The sequence below is a fragment of the Tiliqua scincoides genome, chromosome 8, assembly GCF_035046505.1.
Source record: "Tiliqua scincoides isolate rTilSci1 chromosome 8, rTilSci1.hap2, whole genome shotgun sequence".
NCBI classification, from domain to species: domain Eukaryota; kingdom Metazoa; phylum Chordata; class Lepidosauria; order Squamata; family Scincidae; genus Tiliqua; species Tiliqua scincoides.
This window is the reverse complement of record NC_089828.1, coordinates 39,430,428-39,435,595: the sequence shown is the minus strand read 5'-3', so window position 1 is coordinate 39,435,595 and position 5,168 is coordinate 39,430,428.

Here is a 5,168-nt window from a genome sequence, read left to right as displayed (position 1 = left end):
CTCCTACCAATCTGCTGCCTGAGGCGGCTATCTCAATCAGCCTCCTGGATGGGACTGCTGTGATTATGAGCCTCTCAGAGTAAAGCGTAGATCTCTCACTGTGGTAAAATACCATATATATGTAAATAATACATCGGGAAAAAGCACTTTAGCAGTCAGAAGGTTGGAAAATGCTGACTGAACAGTAGCAGAGAGGCAGGAATTCAGCAGCGCAAGGTGGTTCCAATCACTGTATTACCATGCCACCCTCTGGAAAATACCCTAGGATGTTGTGATTGCAAGAAGCACACATGGGTTTTTCCTTTAAAAATAAGGAGAAAATAAAACAGCAGGACAAAACAACAAATGTGGAAGAAGAAACATCTAATTGAAAAAAGCACTAAACTGCCACGTTCCTTTTGATTAATCATTGCTTTTTCTTGACAACGCAGTTCCTAGTAAGCAATTTGAATGAGTTTCATCTATGGCAGTGGTTCTCAAACTTTTAGCTCCAGGACCCACTTTTTAGAATGAGAATCTGAAAGGACCCACCAAAAGTGATGTCATGACCAGAAGTGACATCATCAAACAGGAAAATTTTTAACAATCTGAGGCTGCAGTCTTATCCATACTTACCTAGGAATAAGTCCCATTGGCTATCACTGTTTGAAGCATATGCATAGCAGCCTGTTAAAAGTACAGATGTGTAACATTTCCCCAAATACAGTCACATACCATGGTAACATCAAGTCTAATATATTAAAAACAAAATATTGAAATGAATGGGGACCCACCTGAAATTGACTCACGACCCACCTAGTGGGTCCCGACCCATAGTTTGAGAAACACTCATCTATGGCAAAGAGCTACTGAATAGTACATACAGTACAAGACTTTGGCATGGATCCCAACTCCTCTATTACTGTTTATTTTGAAATCTAGTACAGGTTGAGTCTCATTATTCATGAGGGTTCTGTTCCAATAACTCACATGGATGGCAAAAAAAATGCACTATAGTAAATCAATTTAAAAAACAAAGTTTCTTTGCTCTGGTGATTTAAAAACAGCCTTGCTGACCATTGTAATGCACCCAAAGTCAGTCAGTCTCTCTCCAGGCACTTAGGCTTCACTAGGAGGCAGCAATCCCTCCCTTCACCAGGAGCCCCAGCAAGGGGAAAGAATTGAGAAGGTGATATTCACTGCCATTTAGCCTTGTTTCACTTGCTCAGGGGGAAAGGGAGGAGTGAAGCCTGCAGAGAAAGATTGATGGATTGTCAGCCAGCTGCCCTCTCTGGCATTATTAGACTGTTTTCCTTTAATTTAAAGGGCCCTTCTCATCAACTCTGAGATAGAAAAATCTGTGGATACTTAGGTTATACCTGTAATCACTGCAGCAGACTGTCTCTCTGCAGCAGTAAAAAAAAGTTTTTAAAACTGTGATTTTAAAGGGGTGCATTTTTCCCTTCTCCAGAGGTCAGCACATTCCTTCTCATTTGCAGGGGTCATTCGTGTTGAGTCAAGTCCACATATAAAAATATGTGTATAGCAAGGCTGGACCTGTATTCTGAAATTCAATAGAAAAGTTTGCAAATCCATTTTCATGGCAAAAGGAATGAGAAGGAATAGGGACAGTTGCTCTCTCTCTCTCTCTCTCTCTCTCTCTCTCTCTGCAAAACAAGAGGGAATCACGACTTTATCACAGGTTTCATTTACAATATATCCCACCTTCCATGGAACTCAGAGCAGCATAAATGGTTTTCCCATCTCATTTCTGATTACATACTGTAGTTTTTTTTAACAATGCATTTATTTTCCAATCTAGGCTTTAGAATACACATTGTTTATGCCTAGAATCCCAAGATCCTTCAGTGGGAGCCAAGTTGCAAAATGGTGGGATTGAGCTGGAAGGTGATAGAGCGAATTACCACCTGCACTCCATGAGCTATACTGAGATAATCTGCATTTATGTCTGAGTGCCTTCAGATCAGGCATCTGAGTGCAAAACTCTCAAACCGATCAGGAGAGCTGCATAAATATCTAGCCAAGACAACCAATGAATATCCCCATTTTACAGGTGAGGATTACTGAGAAAGGAGTGATTCACATAAGGCCATCCATCGCAGTCCTCTTTTCTTTTCTTTAATATTTCTAACTATTGAGAGTCATGGCGCAATCCTATGCTTATCTAAGATGTAAGGCCCATCAAGTTTAATAGAATTCACTCTAAGATAAGTGTGTATATGATTGCAGCCTCAGAAATCCAACCAGCTAAAAATTACCAAGAGATCTACTCAGAGAAGGTGTCTTTCAAATCCACATTCTACTTGTCCCCCAAAGTAGACATCCAGGTCATGGAGAACCAACCAATGCAAAGTTCAAGAAGTTCGCCATGATTTGTTGTTGTTTTTCACATGCTGACACTTCTCATTTTTCTTGGAGACATCCACCAGAACAGATCCAGCCTGATAGAACAACTTCTTGCACTCATCCCAAATCTTTGAGAATACAAAATTCAGGTTGTGTTATATATGAAGGGATGTCCATCATGCCTATGCAGTACTCTCAAAAACAAGGTCATCCATGGTGTCTAGACGGAGCAGCAAAGATTCTCTGGAAAGCTCATGTCAAAAAACAAAACACCACTGACCCTTTGGGAAGCCTTAATGGGGTATTCATCTAGTCTAGTGATAAGTTGACTCTTTATTTTAAGGATCTTATAGACCTCAATTTGTGAACCCTAACCCAGTAATTTGATCTTAATATTGTCCAATTATCAATGCAGTATTCTGCAAATGAAGTTCAAAACAACTTAATGTCCACCTAAGAGGTGTCACTAGAGTTTGAGGCACCCAGTACAAGAGCTCATTGCAGCACCCCAACAAAGGACCCTCTCCTATACCATACTGTACAGCATAAATTTCAATATCATATGCACAACCTAAATGCAGAGGCATGCTAGGGTTGGTATCACCCCATTAACTTAATTAATTAATAAATTTAAATAAATAAATTTAACAGTACAGTTCACCCAACAAATCAGTAACCAACCAAAAACCAGTGGCCAACTTGATGACACACAACTGAATAAGAGTTCTAGTATTAGCTCTGATACATGAAAATGAGAGCTGATTCACACTAACACCTTACTGGTTGCCTGCTGTGTCATAATAACACCTCATTGGTTCTTAGAACAAACAATCTCATTGGTCAGTTTTGAGTTAAGGAAATCTGCTTTTTCTTACATAAGGCAGTTGTTTTTTTTTCCTTTTCTGGTTATTTGGCTATAACCTTTAATAGGCTACAGATATTTCAGTGCCATTTGTTTCATTGCATTCTGCATTAAATTGCCCATCGAATGATAATACCATAAATGTTATATTTGAAAATACCAAATTTTTCACAATTTTGGCCTCCAGTGGTGTCACCCCCAAGTGTGTCACCTGGTATGGTCTGTTCCCCTCCCCCCATGATGCAACGGGGCCATCTCTCAATCCTAAGAGTCACTTCTCTAGACCTGTAGGTGAACAGACCAAAAAACTAACTGATGGAATGTTTAGAAGACCAGACTTAGAGCCCAGTCCTATCCAACTTTCCAGCACTGATGCAGCCACAATACAGACCTGAGCAGTGGCATAGCTCGCAAGGGGCAGGGGGGGTGGTCTGCCCCAGGTACCAGCCTGGGGGGGTGACACCATAAATGACCCAACACTGCTAACATCGCAGAGGTTGGGAATAGCCCCATATTCTCTCTATATATATACCTGCGGTTTTCAAACTCTCCGGGAGTTTGAAACCCGCAGTAAGTCTGCGGGGGTGGGGGAGGAGGCAGCAGGGGCAGGGGGAAGGCAGCGACGTGATCCCCAGGATCGCATCACTCAGGGGGCTGCAGGGACTGGGATGCACTCACCAGTCCCTGCAGCAGCCGAACCTGTGTGGGGGGAACCCTGCGTGAATGCCTGCAGGGCGCCTCAGGTCAGGGAAAGGGAGAGTGGAGCGATCTGCTCTGCCTCCACAAAAGAGGAAGCGGAGTGTGATCGCCCCACTCTCCCTTTTCCTGACCTGGGGAGCCCTGCAGGCACTCCCGCAGGGCTCCCCGCACATAGGGACAGCTGCTGCAGGGACTAGAGGGTGCACCCCAGTCCCCGCAGCCCTGTCAGAAAGGAAAGCGGAGCGATCGTGCTCTGCTTCCGGTTTTGCAGAGCGGGGCACGAACGCTCCACTTTCACTTTTCCTGACCTGGGGAGCCCTGCCAAAGGTTGTGCAGGGCTCCCCGCACCCCAGGGAGGCTGCAGGAGGCTTGGGCAAGTGCACCCAAGCCCCTGCAGCTCCCTGAGCAGCACAATCCTGAGGATTGCGCCTCTGCCTTCCCCCTGCCTCCTGGCTGCCCCTGCCCCTTAAGGGGGCAGAGGCCATGACCCACAGAGGTCACGACGCCCCAGTTTGAATACCACTGCTATATACCATTAGATGTGGTATTTCCAGCTGAATTCAATGGAAAAACTGGAATAAAACATCTCCTTTCCATCAAAAGTTATGGCCAAAAAAACACAGAAAATAAAAAATGCATGAAGCCCTATGGAAAGTGAAACCAAGCCATATCGCGCATTTACTTGCAAGTAGGCAAACTTGCCTTAGTCCATTGGAAATGGCAGGCTGAGAGGAATCCAATGACACCAGAATGGTTCCTATCATTCTGCAGCCCCCAAAAAGAAGTCCCTCCCTCCAAGCAGATAAATGTATTGAGCCCTATGGAAAGCAAAAGTAAGCCACACTGTTGCATTTACTCACGAGTACCTTGGCTCCTGGTCAAGTCAGGCAAAGGGGAATGCAAGGCTAGCTGCTTGGTCCCAATCTGATGGAAGTGGAGCTCAACAAATGCTCCAGAAGGAAGCATCCCCCAAAGAATAAAACAGGCTTGAGGTAAGGTCCATTTTTATTTGTTTTTAGACTTGCAAAGCCAGGTGGGTCCTGACAGTGATGTGCTTGAAACATAAGAATTTACACTGAACTGGGCACTGGGGAGGGCTGAAAATCTTACTGATATTTTTTTGGGGGGGGGGGTGTTCTTGCAGGTAGGCTATAGAGAAAATTCACTTGGCGGAACAGGGCTGGCTTCCTCTTATTTATTTATTTTTCTTTATTTATAATTATTTATTTTGCTTGATGATGTCACTTCCAGCCATGACTTC